The sequence below is a fragment of the Protomyctophum parallelum genome, assembly GCF_964188405.1.
Source record: "Protomyctophum parallelum genome assembly, chromosome: 4".
Classification (NCBI taxonomy): domain Eukaryota; kingdom Metazoa; phylum Chordata; class Actinopteri; order Myctophiformes; family Myctophidae; genus Protomyctophum; species Protomyctophum parallelum.
In genome coordinates this window covers 23,327,819-23,345,027 of record NC_139700.1, presented here as the reverse complement: position 1 = coordinate 23,345,027, position 17,209 = coordinate 23,327,819, and the positions used below count along the sequence as shown (strand labels likewise).

At 43.5% G+C, this 17,209-nt stretch overlaps 1 protein-coding gene across 3 annotated transcripts in view; it reads right to left on the bottom strand.

The window, feature by feature from the left end:
* Window positions 1-17,209, bottom strand: part of znf469 (zinc finger protein 469) — a 279,591-nt gene that overhangs the window by 14,759 nt on the left and 247,623 nt on the right. For 2 of the 3 annotated variants that reach the window (XM_083763934.1, XM_083763935.1), the window contains one exon: window positions 4,202-4,324. The exons of the other annotated variant lie outside the window; for it this stretch is intronic. The gene's annotated coding sequence lies outside the window, so the exon portion shown is untranslated. The remainder of the gene's footprint in view (window positions 1-4,201; window positions 4,325-17,209) is intronic. 3 annotated transcript variants of the gene reach the window in all.

Here is a 17,209-nt window from a genome sequence, read left to right as displayed (position 1 = left end):
ATACCACAGTGTTCTAATGCTGTGGAGGGCTGCAAGTTTAGATCATGGAGCAATATCAGGGATTAGTCAGTCAGCCATTGACAGCGAGAAGGGCGGATGGGCGCACTGACGTGTGTTGCCTTGCCTCAGGCATCCCAGACACCGGCGCTCAGGTCCCAGTTTACTTTGGCGCGACCAGCGCCGCTGCTTCGTTTGAGGTCAGCCCAGAAGCAGCTTTGGAGTTAGCACGAGAATGTCGTTTTCTGGGCTCGTCAGCCGCCAAACATCCCATCCCATCCCTCTCACTCGCCTCTGTTTCCATCGGCTGTCACCCTAAACCATGCAGCGTTTGAGTTTGGTGACAGCGTGAGGAAGAATGTGGCATTTGTGAAGCACTGTGTTCTGTCAGCTCTGTCCTCCTCAGCTGACGGCTGAGGCTGCACTGCCTCTACTTCCACAAAGCCACCCACAGCAGAACGCGTGGCCTGTCTACTCTGCACTGCCGCCTTCATGTGCATGTTGGGGGCAGGGTGTAAAAGTATGTATACACTGTGTATATATAATGTACTAGAGAGGCAGGAATGGAGGCGTTTAATGGATCCATATTTCTGACAGTACAGCTTCCGTGCAAGTGTGGCAGTAAACTATCTTTGCCACAAAATGATACATTGGAAGGAGGAGCGGACATTAACATCCCCCCTCATCATCCCGGTGCGGTTGTAGAGCACTCTGGGTTGACAATAAGCTCTGTACCATGTCACCGAGTGTTGGGCTTAACTGCACCTCATTGTCTTAAGTAAATAGCTGCACACACATGTACAAACCCTCAGCGGCCCACCCAACTAAACACATGCACGCGCACGCACGCACACACACACACACACACACACACACACAGTAAAACCCACAATTAGACACACTTTCTTTGCCCTATGGCCCACGGTCGTGTGCCCTGACCTCCATGACACACAGCTGCAGATCTCTCTCTAGGTGAAGCTCACAGTCAGATCATAGCCTCGAGATTCTAAGTCATTCTAACTGACTACCGGTATATGATTTTGTTCCCACTTCAAGTGAAAAATACAAATAATTGGATTCTGTTTTTGACCTTGGATGAAAAGTATTTCCTAATACTGCATTCTCTCTCTCTCTCTCTCTCTCTCTCTCTCTCTCTCTCGCACGCACGCACACACACGACAGGCAGAAAAAAACCTGTAGCTATGATAGATTTATCCTCTGCTTCTGCTAATGCTCAAATACAAAGCTTTTCATTTATTTATTTCTCCCAGATGGGTAAAGTAAATATCAAATATCAGCCTGAATTCTAGTTATAAAAGGAACAAGGCAGCCATCAGCTGGTTTGGCACCAGAATTAAAAATACATTTCTAAAAGGAGAGAACCAACCATGGAAATATCTTCGAGGTACTTTTAAACCCTCTGCATGGGATGACAATCACGACATACGTAAGAATCCAGAGTTCATTTGACGGTGGCTTCAGAAAATACAGGTCATACAAAGTTCTCCTAGAAATGCATGCAATTCTTTTGCTTTTGGTGTCTTTACAATAACACTTATAGCGTGTATGCATTGATGGAAAACATTACAGCTACTGTATGTCATTGTTTGAACCACACCTACATTCCTATCACTATCAGATCATCTCAGCACTGGGGGGAATACGATGATGGATCATTTACCATTCCATTAGGGTCTATACTGTACACAGTGACAGAGTACACACAAAAGGAACTCTGTGAACTCTGCCAAAATAACACCACTAGCTAAAGCAAACCAAACGTTTCACTGATGTGCCTGTCGCTTAAAAAAAAAAAACAACAACAATGGGTGGAGGGAAGGTTTAACTTTAGCGTAATGAGTCTGAACAGCTACCTTAGCGGCTGCATGGGGAGAGACCGCATTCTGTGTTGACTGCTTTATAGTGTGAATGTGAGCTTGCAGCTCCACTGCAGAGGATTGAGGAGACTCTGGGGGGAAACAGCTGTAGGCCGCCCGGCCGGTTGGTCCCACAGGGGGAAGTTATTCAGCATGAGGTCAGGGCCCTGTCACTGGGACAGGGGAACGAACAGGGCATGAAGATGTAGCAAACAGAGGGGTATTGGCTGGATGCTAAACAGTGTCAAGATAGCACCTGACATGTGGAGTGATGATATATGTGCTTTCTACTGTGGTGCTATTATGTTTGGGGACAACAGATGGAAAATTTATTCTAGCTAAATCTGGGCATGTTTACATAAGATCACATTCAGTTGATTGAATATTACACAAGAGGGTGTGGTATAACGTGATTATTGCCACGACAGTGATGCGGACAGGAACGAGACGAAGTCGAGTTTCGCAAGCATCACTGACAGTTCACCTGTACCATTCTGGGGTGAACATTATTCGTCAAAATCTACAAGCTCATAACGGCCCATAAGCTCACAACTCTTTGTGAGCTTGTAGATCTGTTATTTTCAGCAAGGACGTTTGGTGTAGAGGGGAAAAAAGGAGTGGACCAAGTGCAGAGCCATGGGGGACCCGAGTCAACCACGTATACAGGATTCAAATGGTTAACTCTGGACCCGTAATGGTGCTTGCGTAATGGTGTAAAGCGGTGACCCATAATGACGCTTGGCGTCTCATTGCAGCTTTTACAACAGTATGGCCCATTTATTTTGTATCCAGGCATAGATGGGCCTCACTCCCTGGCATGTGTCTCCCCATCTTAACATGTCCGGTCATCCCCCAGTCAACCTCACAGAGGCATTTAGCAGCTTGGGTTGGAGGAGGAGGGCTGGAGGCTGGAAGCTCTTGGCCGGGTTTGGGCCTGGCTGTGAAAAGTCACATCCCCTCTACAGCTCTGTGCAATCTGAAAGCCAAAGTGTCTGCTGCTCGCACTGCCACCGGGCAGGGGGGTGCGGGGACGGGACGGGACGGGACCCCCCCCCCCCCCCCGGTCGGTCCAGGGCCTCTCCGCCGGGCAGCGCTTGATCCAGCTCTGGAGGGGTCAAGAGCCATAATCATACATCACATCTGGCCGGTTTTTCCGCCCAGGCCAGTCGATGAGGGCCGGATGCAAAGATACACACAATTCCCTGACAACAAAGAGGGCCGTGCGAGGATCGCAGGGGCCTTACAGAAGTAGCACCATAGCCCGAGCTGTTGGGCACACAAAGAGGAAGGGGTCGTTGTGTGAAGCACGTTGTGTGGTTCACCCCCCCGCCCCCAATCCAGAGCATTCATTTATCTTTTGGACTGTAAAAATACGTAGCACTGATTTAACAAGGAGAATGTTAACCAGTATATTCATTTTAAAGGTTTTGTGACATTAATTTTTATTTATTTATTTTATTTTAGGTTTTATGACCTCAATTACACCCAAAAAACCTGAACTTTGAACATTCAATGGACTTTCTGTGGTCTGGAGTTTTCTCTTTTGAGCTGTAATGAAAACAGGCAATAAAGTGAAAACAGTGACATCTGCTGGAAAATCCCAATTGACATATTATATGGGATTTGCTGGCCTCTTACATCACAAACAGCAGGAAAAGAAGAGCACTTGTTTGAGCCAGAAAAACCCAGACCACAAAATCTACTGAATGTTAAAAGTTCACATTTTGTGGGTGCAATTGAGCTCAGAAAACCTAAAATAATTAAGAAAAATTACAAAAACTTGTTTTTATGTCACAATCCCTTTAAACTATAATGCTTTAACCACATGAACCCTAGTATCCCTATTCTGGGAGTGAACATTCTGCAAGAACAGCTACAAGCTAATGTACTACTTGTGTAGATCGGCTAATTTAGGGTATAGCGAAACCAGGAGGGGGTCTGGTATAGAGCCCTGGGGGACTCCAGCCAGCTTCAGCTTATGCTGTGTATAGAGCAGCTCTGCCATCATGGCAGTCTCCTTCATCACAAACCAGATTTACTTTTACACACAGACGTTACACACATCAATCTGGTAGTTTGGTGGCGTCTATGACAAAGCTTATTCTTATTTATTTATTTATTTCATCTCAAAAGCATAAACCGCTCTTGGCCAATGAATAAAGAGAGAGAGAGGGTGGTGGCAACAGAATTGTTAGCTGGACTTGATATCCAAATCCCACGAGCCGGGGCTAAAATTTACTCCATTCAAAGTGCATTTAAGTTGCTTTTACAAGGCAATTAAAGGCGTGTGTGTTCTGCTCGCACGGTGTCAAATCACCAAGTCTTACCAGCATTAGATCCCCATATGGATGCACCAAAACGCCACCCAGGAGTCTGTCTGTCTGTCTGTGTCCATGGATCTCTGTATTATGTATTCAATGGGTGGGTAGGCTCAGGCTGCATGTGTTTTTCTGTTAGAGAAGGAGGGGATGGGGTGGGGGTGGGGGTGGGGGGGGGGGGGGGGGGGGGGTGAAAGAAAAGGTAGGTGAAAAGGGGGTGAAAGAAAAGGTAAAAGTTGAAAAAGAGTAAAAGTTGCCTGAAAGAAAATTCAATTTCCTGAAAGTCTTTTTCCCTGTCATTTTGATGCAGGATGTATGTGGTGTTGGTCTAAGTGAAAATATGCCGGTAGCACTTTTTCACACTGTGAATATTTCTGTCAATTCATCACATCATGTGCCTCAAGACCATAATTGCTTTTGCAAGTTCAATTTTCCAGGAGGCCAGAGCCCTCAGCTCTATTCCTCTCAAAGTCTAGTTAGTTTCAAAAATTGTAAGGTCAGTGACCCCTTCTTTGTGGGCTGATGAGAGTAGTAAAATATAAAATATATTGCTACTACCAAAGTCTAAACTGGCAGCCCAACATGAATAGTATACCAGAAACGTAACATTTGTGCAATCTACCACATAAAACAGATAGTAGAAAGCACAATCCTGAAGACAATGTCCCCCCAGGGACCAACACTCAGCCAAGGGAGGGCCAGGAGCCAGCTACGCAATCCACTTCCACACACAATGGATCCTTTTATAACAATGTAAATCAATAAGCAGCATTAAGTAGCATTTTCAGTTTTTCCAGACGCTTATACAGTAGTGAAATATCACCACGCAGTAAGTAGCCTCAAAGACCTGGGAAAATAGAAGGAAGATGAACGATGATGAGAGGAGACGTGAACTGCAAGTATGGAGAGGAGAGGAACACTATGAGAGTTACAACCTATGTAGAAAAAACCTAAGGACGAGGGTGTATACAGTATTGCTGTGTAAGCTGAGGGGGGAGGACGGGGGTCTGTCTGACTGCTCTCCTCACACCTCTCCCCAGTGCTACTGGCCCAAGGAATGGAATGCTCTGGGAGAACGGTTGGCCCAGGTCCCGTGCAGGGGGGGCACGCCGCCAAAACCTCGGTCAGCGTGCCTGCCTACTCTCCTATATTTTTGGAAACATCCATTATCCAAGCAATTTGCCTTAAAGATCTCTGCGCTTAAGACCTTTGAAAGTCAGACTGGGAGGAGAGATATGTCAGCCAACGTGACGGCGAGAGACTAGGCAGCACTTCGTCCTGCCTGCTTTCACAACATACGAGCGCGTGGATATTCTGCACCCTGTAGCAGACGGTCTGCCCGCAAAGCACACACAGTACAGTGGGATGATGCATTCCATTTGGAGTATGCCCCTTCAATGCACTGTTAAATGCGTTAACGCCGGTGGTCTGGCGGTGGTTTACAAACTTTACACACATTTTTCAATCTGTAAAATGAGTTCGCAGGGGATAAGAAAAACAAAGATGCCCATCTTCCTTCATTTTGGGTGACGTTTCGCCAGAAAATGTAAAGGATGCTGTAGAAGCCGGCGCTTGAGCTTTCCAAATTAAACAGTGAGCAGCACACTGTAGGAGACTTGTTCCCCCTCCCCCACACGCCACCCTTAACTCCACCCCTTAACCAATGTGGTTAGCTACACAGTTGGAAAGATGGAAGACTGCGTGCGTGTGTTTGAGTGCGCATGTGTGAGTTTATGTGTGAGTTTGTGTGAGTTGTGTGTGTGTGTGTGTGTGTGTGTGTGTGTGTGTGTGTGTGTGTGTGTGTGTGTGTGTGTGTGTGTGTGTGTGTGTGTGTGTGTGTGTGAAGGGGTTCTGGTGTGTAATTCCAGAAGCTCCCCTTAACTCCCCCTCTCTCTCAGACAAGTTTTTTTGTCTAACCACTGGCTTCTGGACTCAGTCTGTTTCCATATTGCTAACCACAGCATTCCACAAACATGATGGAATCTTTGTTTTAGAGTGCAAAGTTATTTTTTCCTCTTTATTTTGACACAATTTCCCTAATTCCTACATGGCTATGGAATATTACTGTGTGTGGCAGGGGAAATTGCGTGATATTCAGTAAAACAGTGGTTGAATGGGTAGAGCAGGATATTGGTTCATGGGTAAAATTACCTTACTCCAGCTCTTGGCCAGGGCAACCTTATCCTTAAGGAATAAAGTTCTCATTTTAAGGTTCTCTTCAACCATCATTCCTTTTTTCCCCTCAACAAATCAATATTTGCTTCTCTTCTTTTGTCGTGGCCAGAGTATTTGGCGACGGTACAAAATCAGCAAAGTGTTATTAAATGTAAAATAATCTTTGGAGGAAGCAGATGGAAAGAGACAGATTCATTAATGATAGCCCTGTGTAACCTCAACATTAATTACCTTGGAGCAGCAGCTCTGTATGGGTGGTTTTTTTTAAAAGCTTCCTCCCATGACTCGCCAATACTGAGATATTTGGAAGGTAAGGGACACTTAGTCAATGTTTTCTTTGCCACACCTGGAAGAGACTATAACATCATGGCTTCTCAGTAATTAGACATTGGCTAAGGGGAGACCAAGCAAAATCAAGTTGAAGGTCTGTAAACAGTTATGAGTCTGGGTATATACAGTACTGTATTGATGCTCCGCAATGTGTTAACAACAGTTAAGAGCCTGAAATATGAACACCTGGATTCAACCCCTTCAGGCATTGCATAGAAATCATTCGCCTTGTTACAGAAGCCCCTTTTGGACAAAACACTGTGCAACGAGTCAACGACTTTGGTCATTATGAAAGACAGATGTGTAGAAAGAATTATAAATTTAAAGTGATCATACAGTGTGGTCTAATGTTGTCCTGTCTTCTAGGAATCCTGATCATCAACAAATTCATTTAAATTTTGTTCATAGGACATACTTAACCCCCCGTAGATTGTGTGCTATGCAGATTTTAAATAATCACAACTGCACTTTCTGCACTTCAAACACCATAGGTACATTCTTTCATATGGTGTGGGAGTGTCCGAGTGTCCTCACATTTTGGAATTTGGTTGCTACTAACCTTTCGACTATTCTACAAGTTAACATCACACCCTCCCCATCTCTATTCTTATTAAATGATGTATCCCAGTTGCCATTAAATAACACCCGTATTCGTGTCTTCTTTGCTGGCGTAACGGCCGCAAAGAAGATGGTTGCTTCGCACTGGAAACCGCCTCATACATTGTCATTTCGCCAATGGGCTTTGACCTTTCTAGATATCATTTATCTAGAGATGTCTACAGCAAGATTGCATGGTGCAAAAGAGGAAAACATTGAGATTTGGTCTGGTATTGCAGATTTGGTTAAGAGCATGGTTTAATCATTATTATTATTATTATTATTATCATTATTTATTTATTTTTTGTTTCCAATGCACAGTAGTAGGAGTAATGACATTTTGTGGCATCTTTGGTCTCGGGGGGGAGGGGTGGGTGGGATTGTTTGTTTTTGTGTTCCTTGCTTTTGCTGTTATGTGTTGTTTTATATGTGTTTTGTTTTCTTTAAGTCATTCATGTTATTAACGTGTCTTATTGTGATTTTTGTCTTAAAATAAAAAACATTTGATAACAATTTAAATTAAGCGATTTAGCCTAAGACCCAGTGGATGTTATGTCATTTTTCACCTGTATCGCACGTCATTGGATACAACAGATTAAGGTAAGAAACGGCTAATCCGAAATTCGCCTTTAAGCATGAAATATCAAACACCTTATGCATAAACATCTGACAATGTGAAGGATGATATTGTAACATTCTCTCTTCTTCTGCATCCTTTATGTTTAGTTGTGAATAATAGAAACAAACATGCACATGCGCACGCTCACACACAAAAAAAGTCCAAAAGTCTCATAATTATAGCCAATCTGTACAGTATGTGTATAAAAGTATGAACATCTGTACAATGTTGTTGCTAGCCCAGAGAGACATTCAAACCATTCTAATATGTAGCACTAGTGAATAGCAGCGTATCAGAGGAGGAATCTTCCATTTTCATTTGGGACTCCTGCGTGCGTTGCTTCATTTATGCTGCATTCACACAGGCAGATGCAACGATACAGCTTCTACATAAGCCAGCGACATGAAGATACAAAGCTACAAATCAAATGAACTGGCTTCAACTTCAGATACAAAGCGACAAATACTGTATGCTGTGAATCTTTGTATCTTTGCATCTGCCCGTGTGAACGCACCATTAAAAATAAATGTTGTCTACCTTGAGGGAATGAACCAGAGGTTGTGTCATGTAACAGAGCCTGAATATGGACCTTCACCATTGAGAAAAGTCCAGAGATAAGACAGGGCCTGCTGAGGCACAGTTATAATGGTGGCCTAAGGGGACGCTGACCTCCAGCCCTCCCTCCCATGAATCATTGCTCTAGTCATCCCAGACAAACATGCATGGGCAGGCATGGGTTGTAGATAACCGTGTCCTTCTGACAATAACACCAAGTGTTTTGACAGACGCACCCCTGCCAATCGTGGAAAAAGGTGGCAGCACACTTAAGTGACAGGAGCTTATTTCCACAATTGATTGTTAAATGGCACTCCAACATGCCATTGTGCAGCAGTAACACTGAAATATAAAACAAAATAAATGTATATTTACAGGTGTCGTCATGAGGCCAGTGCGTTTAAATAAATGTTAATCTGTCAAGCAGATGCGAAATTCAATACTCCCTTCACCAATCTCTGCAGAAGAGATGAAGCAAACTTGCCAGCATCTCAAATCTGAAGCAATTTGATAAATAGGCAAAAAACACTGCACCGTCCATAGAAGGCTGAATCAAGTTCAATCTTGCCAAAGGTGACATTCCACTGGATTTATTTCTCACATAACGCACTTGTGCCTAGGAGCACTAGGGGTTTATACAACATTCGTCACCATCAACGTGCCCTAAATGTCATGTGAAGAAGGAGTTGGGACTCTCTGGCTGTCTATCAGCCTCTGAATTTCCATTCGGGAATATTTATCTTTGAAAACTGCCAAATGGAACAGGTACTGTGTATGTATATATATATGTGTGTGTATGTATATATGTATATATTTATACACATACACATACTGGTCCTAATTCATTAAAAAGAAATACGCCACCGTTACACTGTGGCGGAAACAGATATCGTATTTATCCGTCCGATCAAGCTACGTTGAGATACCGTGTTATTCAGAGAGTGGTGTGTACCACAGGTTCGCAGGCGTATCGCAGGTGTATGTCATACTGAATGAAGCGGGTGCAAAGTGATCGGAAAAGCACCCGACAACCTCATCTGCATTGATCCACGCCCCATATCGTACCATAAAAGGCTTCAAGCATGACTCAGCAGACAGCAGTTTGAGATCCGTCTGTCAAAAAAAGAAAAAAGGCTTTGCAGACTGCACCATTGTATATTACCACTGTAGGCTACTATATGTGTACAAACTGACATCAATCCATCAAAGGACACCAAAGGACATAAAAAGATTACAAGCTTACAACGGTGCGTGCTCCGCTGAAGCAATATAATTATAATTTATTTAATTAAGTTCGGGACCAAGGCGGGTGCTCACTCACACCTTTGCAGAGGTAAAACATATCCGATATTTAAAATATCGGATATATGTCAATGCAAAATTCGTCTTTTGAGAGAGAGCTAGAGAGAGAGAGAGAGAGAGAGAGAGGGAGGGGGGCATGGGCCGGGCCCTCGACACTGTTTGCGCGATAAAGAACAGTAGCCTATACATTCATAACAGGATGACAATGGCAAAGGTTATACCACTTTTTTAAACGGGAAATAAACATGATTTTACTAATTATAGACCAGTGTCGCTGCTTTCCCAGTTTTCTAAAGTGCTTGAAAAACTGTATGGACAAAGATTGGATTCATTTATTGAAAAGAATAACTTACTGAGTGAGAGTCAGTATGGCTTTCGGACCAACCGGTCCACAGCTCTGGCACTCATGAAAATAAACGATGAAATAACAACAGCAATAGACAATCATAAACACACAATAGGGGTCTTTATTGACCTCAAAAAAGCGTTCGACACAATTGATCATACTATTTTAATATCCAAATTGAATAATTATGGGGTGAGAGGTGTAGTTCTAGATTGGTTAATCAGTTACCTTCACAACAGACAACAATATGTACAGTTGGGGGGTCTTAAATCTGATTCTATGAAGCTTGAGTGTGGGGTACCGCAGGGCTCGGTCTTGGGACCTAAACTTTTTATTTTGTACATCAATGATATTTGTGAAGTGTCAAAGTTAATGCAGTTTGTTCTGTTCGCACACGACACTAATTACTTTTGTTCAGGGCATAACCTAAAAAGTGTAGCAGAAAGTATTACAAATGAAATGGATAAATTAAAAAGATGGTTTAATAAAAATAAGTTATCATTGAATTTGAAGAAAACAAAGTTTATGATTTTCTCTAATATGAAAAAGGATGAAATTATTCTCTCTATAGATGGAGTGAATATTGAAAGAGTGTATGAATTTAGGTTTTTGGGTGTTATATTAGATGAGAAATTACATGGAAAAATCATATAGCATATATAAAAGCCAAGGTGGCAAAAAGTATTTTTATTTTGAACAAAGTAAAATATGGATACGAATTTATTGAGGATGTTGTATTGTACACTGGTTTTACCATATTTTATTTACTGTCTGGAAGTATGGGGCAACTCATTCAAGAGTAATATGACTCCCTTGATTATGTTACAAAAAAGAGCGTTAAGAATCATGTATAAAGAAGATTTCAGAGCACACACCAATAGGCTTTTTATGTTATCAGGTGTTTTAAAAATCATGGACTTGGTTGAATTACGTACATTATTGGTGGTGTTCAGAGCGAAAAACAGATCATTACCAATACAGTTACAGAAGTCATTTGTGTTTAGCTCAGAGGATGAAGACCATAGAAGAAGACATGATTTTAAACATCTGTTCGCCCGGACTACACTAAAACAAATGTGCACTTCTGTTACAGGTATAAAGTTATGGAATTCACAAAACCAGGAGTTGAAGAGTTGTACAACAGTGTTTCAGTTTAAGAAAGTGTTTAAAAAGGAAAAAATGATAAAATATGAACTAGAAGGTTAGATATAAGTGTTATTTTGTTCCCTCAGCGTTGTTTTGTTTTTGTTTGTTCTCTTGTTGAGCTCTATTTTCTTTTGTCTTTGTTCTCTTTTTTTAGGGTTAGGGTTAGATGTTTTATTTTTTTTATTGATAGGGGCAGGTATAAATAAGATTTATCTTCTTCCTGCTCCTTTTCTTTTCTGATGTGGAATATGTCAAAAAGAAGTAAAATTAATATAATCATGTAAAACCATGACTGAAATGAAATAAATAAATATGAAATGAAATGAAATGAAATGAGTGAATAATTATAGGCCTATATAGGCCTGGGATCCTCTTGTCTGAAGAAATTATAATCCAGTGAGTTTATCCAGTGAGTTAAACTATTCTGTGTGTGGCATCCATGCATGTGATCAATATCAATATACATTATTATAAAGTCTGTCCGTCATGTTTGTGAACAAGCGCGAGTGGAGGTGAGCTGGCTTTCAAACACGCTGATGCCATTCATTAGGCTAATGTGGTCTTCTATTTCTTATATAGGGCTATATAGCACTATTCATTTTCCAATGTGAATCGGATCGGCAGCACGCTGCTGTCTGCCCCCACCCCCCCCCCCCCCCCCCACACACACACACACACACCCTGCACACACACACACACACACACACACACACACACACACACACACACACACACACACACACACACACACACACACACACACACACACACACACACACACACACACACACCGACCGACAGTCAACTGACTCAAGGAGCTCCGTAACAAAACAATTTCAATAGGCCTGCCGCCTACTGCAGGCATTACTACACTAAACAATGTTGGATTCGTACAGTGCAGAATGCAGATAAGCCTATGTTCTTATTATAATTGTGAGTTTGTTTTTTAACATGCAGCGCGAGTCCGCGAGAGCCGATCTACAAGCTCACAACCGTTGCACTTCGAGTAGAAGGCTGCCGAGTGAGCAGCCCCAATCGCACATGATAGAAATATCCTAATGCATGCATTTAGGCATACAAGTGCACTCGGCTTTTATATATATTTATATATAGGCTATCATTTTTTTATGTGCTGATCGACCAATATGTTGGGGACACATGCCTACATATTTTATCTGAGATTTGGGAACAATTTATTGATTCAGCATGAAGACTAAAGCCTTCTGAATAAATCTATACGCAAGTGTATGCTTGCGTAGATTTCTTCGCCACCTAAAGGCCTATTCATAGTCTGGATTTTCGGTGGTGAGGTGACCACCGCTCCGGTGGTGAGCTGACCACCGGAGCTGAAATAACATTGAGCGGTGGTGAGTAAAAACAGAGAGAAGGGCTGGAGCGGTGGCGGTGGTTTGCTCTTCACCGCGGCTCGTGACGTCATGTTGTAGGTCGGTGGTCACCCCACCACCGACAATCCAGACTATGTATGAGCCTTAAAGAGGTCCCGTAGGATTTGGCGGAGTTTCCGACAAACCTGCGTGAGCGTCAAGTTCACGGCCATTTCCATGAATTCCAAATTAATGTGGGAAATCCACGTAAATGCCTTTCCGCTAGCGTTACGTTATTATATCAGCGGAAACACGTTGAAGAATCAGGACCATAGTGTATATATATCGGTGCAATGAGCGGTGCAACTATATATTTATTTATAGTTACTGGGGGTCCCCGGAACATCCAGACCCCCAGGAACGCGCCCAGAACTCGTACTGTAGTGTAGGCTACTCTGAGCCACTTTTTTGCTGTGCTGTACTCTACTGGCCACTTTAGGTTTTGCATCCGTGCTCGGACAGACACATACACATAGGGACACACATAGCTGTGTAATGGAGCGGAGGCACCGCTCAAAAAAGGAAATAGTCAAGTAGCCCACATCACGTATCACAGCGTGATGTGAGCTTGTAGATGGTGGTCAATTCATAATGTCTCTAAGTTGAGTGGGCAGACACCAAATTTATCTTTTGGGTCTCGAGCTGAAAACATTCGGGAGTGCTCTACACTGAGAGAGAAGGGTTTTTTTCCTTACTGTTTCTTTGTACAGGAACAAGCTCTAACAACCTAAAGAATATACTCATAACCTTTGACCTTAGGCTATGACGTTTGTGTGTGGGGAGCTTGGAGGGGTGCTTCTATCCATTAGACCTCCAGACAGTTGCAGGCGGTCAAGTGCCAACATGCGAGCGTGAAAGGGGTTTTCCGAAGAGCCATGCAGGAAAGGCAGGCTTCAAATAAGTACCACATATGACAGCCAAATGAAACAAGTGAATTCTCATTAAATATAGTGAGCCTCTGTGTCGACACAGCCTGTGGATGTTTTAAAGCACTCATGCATTTGTGAATGCGTCTTTGATGTGAATTTATGTTTGCAATCAGGAGAGTGGGACTGTGTATGAATGTTTGTTTCAGGTTTATGTGAATGTTATACTGTATATGTGATCATATGGCTGGGTATAAATGTGTGGCTATGTAAATTATAAGTGTGTCTGTTATTCATGCATACTTTCGAGAGTACTGTATCTTAAAATAAGTGGTTGATGGATAGGAATGCAGTGAGTATACCTATATAGTAGTAGTAGAAGTAAAGTGAGTAAAATGTTAGCATACTAACCCCACACCGGTGGAATGAAAGTGTTTCCAAGAGTTAAAGTGAATATTGTATTGCTAGAAGCACTGGCTGGCTCATACACTGTCAACCAAGCGGCGTGCAGACGGATGGGCAGGAAGTTAGACATTTCCTATAGACTTGGCAGCATGTGCTGTGATGAATCCAGAAGGAAACGACTCGAGGATAAATCCACGAGGGTGAGCTGGAGAGAACAGAATACTGAAACACAAACACAGCAAACTTCCCAACTTGCAAACCAGTTGCATCTACTGTACCTGCCTCTCTCTCACATTCTTTCTTCCCCGCACTGCTCCGACACATTCACATGCTCGGGTGAACGCACACGCGCATGTCACAAGCACGCGCGCATGCACGCACGCACACACACACACACACACACACACACACACACACACACACACACACACACACACACACACACACACACACACACACACACACACACACACACACACACACACACACACACACACACAGAAACCCTAAATACAATCAAAATGTTCAGTTTTTGTATGAGGTCACAGCTAGGAACTGAGCAGACAGGAGGGGATTGGTGCTGCGAGGAAAGAAAACATTTCTGAAAGAGCTGGGATGAACGCTGATGGAATCACATGATTGACAGTCAGGGCCTGATGCCAGGAGCAACAGTCCTAACTCCAGGGATAAGCCTAAGATCATGAGGGGAGGTTATAAAGAGTTGAGGGTTTTAGACGGCATTATGCGATGCCCCCCCGGAGAGCCAGTGTCTTTGAGACGGCACTGTCCGCCTCTCCAACACTAGTGCATATTACAGTCAGAGATGGGTGTTGGGGAAACCAGAGTAGCGAAACAGTCAGTTATCATTTTCCTATTTATTTGCTATATGTCTAGTCCAATAAGCGTCAATGCCAAAACCAGTAGTCCTATGGCAACAGCAAAAAGGGAATTCCGGGCACAGTGTGCACGACTCACTTTCTACCAGTATTTTCCTAATTTGCCCTGCCTGCCTGCTTGCTTGCTTGCCTCCCTTTAAATAGTTCAAGGAAATGTCCAAATGACCTAATTACGACTCAGCCTTTTCTAAGTAGCCTATGTCAAGTATGACGCAGTGTTGCAAAGATGTGTTCCCGAAAGAAGTATTGTGGTGGCATTGAGGAGTGTGTTTCTTTTAGTTCCAGTATTGTCACACTTGGACGGCGCACTAGTCTGTGTTCCTCTTTGTGTGAGTCTCTTGTCCGCTAAGGCAGCTATCCTCCTGAACCGGGCAGAGCTTCAAAGGCACACTGATGCTAAATGCTTCGCCAGAGCCACAGACATGACCAGGTCACTCCATCAATGTCACAACAGTAGAAACTTTAAACTCACTAATACAGTGTGCTTGTCTGCGTCTGCGGGTCCATTTTTACACGGAGAATTAAATGAACATTCCAGATTTTACTGTGTATCTCCTAGAAGTAGAGACTCTCATGTTATTCCTCAATTTAACCTGCCAGCCTGGCCTGGATGGCACGCGTGCAGACATGAGATCCTGCCCTGCCCAAACGCCATTACAAAATAGTTGCTATATTGGGCCCTCTACACTTTGCGCTGCGCCTAAACCAGCGCCTGGAAACAACAACAATGAGTCCTGTTCAAACAAAAGGCTTATTCATACGAACTTAAGCTAATTTGGAGACATTTCACCGGGATTCTAACTATATCTTTTTTATTGTGTTTGTTTATGTTGTAATACGGGAGACGGGGTGGTATGTGCACCGCGCAAAAACCACTTTATGGTAATGGCTTGGAAATAGCCAAGACAATTAAAGCAAAATGAAGGGGAGAGTGATGGACTGTTGGAGTGCTTTGCATTCCTACTCAGTGCTTAAAGTAAAGTGCTTTGCTGATGGGCCACCTTGGTGAGAGACCTTTTATTTTTATTTGCAGCTGCAAAAAAGGCATCTATAAATACCAGGTAGGAGGGGGATGCTGACCTTTGGCAGTCACAAAATATGAAATCAGATATAACAGAGTTCATGCCTTTAACCTTTATGTCACAATTATGTCACCTGGGAATACAAAGGTCAAGATGTGGATATGGTGGGTGGGAAGATGGGAGGAAAAGGGAAGGAAGTCCAGCAGAGAGGAGAGCTTTGAGGCGCTCTGACTGCCAGATCTACCTCAGGGCTACAATGGGATCACAGAGGGGCTTTTCTGCATCAGACAGATAAAGTTCTCATGCACCGTGCGCGAGAACCTGCTGTGTGCCTGTTTTGATCTTCCTTTCTTTTTTCACTTTAGTAGTCTAGCGACTTCATTGTATTCATCCTTCTTCACTTTTCAATAATGCGAGACTTGGGGGGTAATAATCTTGACAGTCCTCGAGTCACATTGTATTTTGGCAGCGACTTCCACCAGCCCTCTGGTAAACAGCTTTTCAGCAACAAGTCAGTCAGTCAGTCAGTCAGTCAGTCTGTCTGTCTGTCTGTCTACAACTGTGAGCTTGCTATTGTCTCTATTATTGATATTATTTTGTCTGGAAGATCTTCTGTAATCAGTACTTTTGAATACTTTTGAATAGTTGAGTAATATTTGACCAGGAGTATCATTCTGTACTTGGGTTGAGTACTTTTGTCCACCACAGCAGACCTGCATGGGGTCCAGCTGTGGTTGCAGCAGGAGGACTACCTGATGTGTCGCTGTGCAGCGCAGGGCAGAGGGGTCCGCCGTTGAAAAGGGGCTCTGTGCTGCCTGTGTGGATCGCCTTACACGACCACTTCCTGCTTCCGACCCACTCCTCACAGTCGACCCTGTGTGCCGAGGCCGAAAAAAGCCCTAACAGAGGGGTTCAGTCCAACCTAGGGCCGAGCACAGGACCCTATTCATCCTCCCCTCCGACACCCCCCTCCTCCAAAGCAGCCTCAGGATGGCTTTATTTAAAAATTCACAAATATTCCCCTCTTGGAGGCACCGAGATCAACCAGCCACTCATTCGTTCTTTCCAGCGGAGCCTGAGAGGTGTGCAGTGTCGCAGCGAGGCTGGGAAAGCAAAGGGCGTTGGCAGACTTGGCACTCAACGTTTGGGATGCACTCTGTGTGTCTGTGTGTCTGTGTGTCTGTGTGTCTGTGTGTCTGTCTGTCTGTCTGTCTGTCTGTCTGTCTATCTGTCTGTCTGTGGCATCTGCCGTGTTACATAAGAAGAGAGAGACAGGAGCAGGGGTCGCAACTCGGAGCTGAGTAAAAGAGTTATAGGGATGCTTCATGGGTAAATGAGTTTTGTAGTTTCCTGTGGAAAAGGCAGCCTCTGTG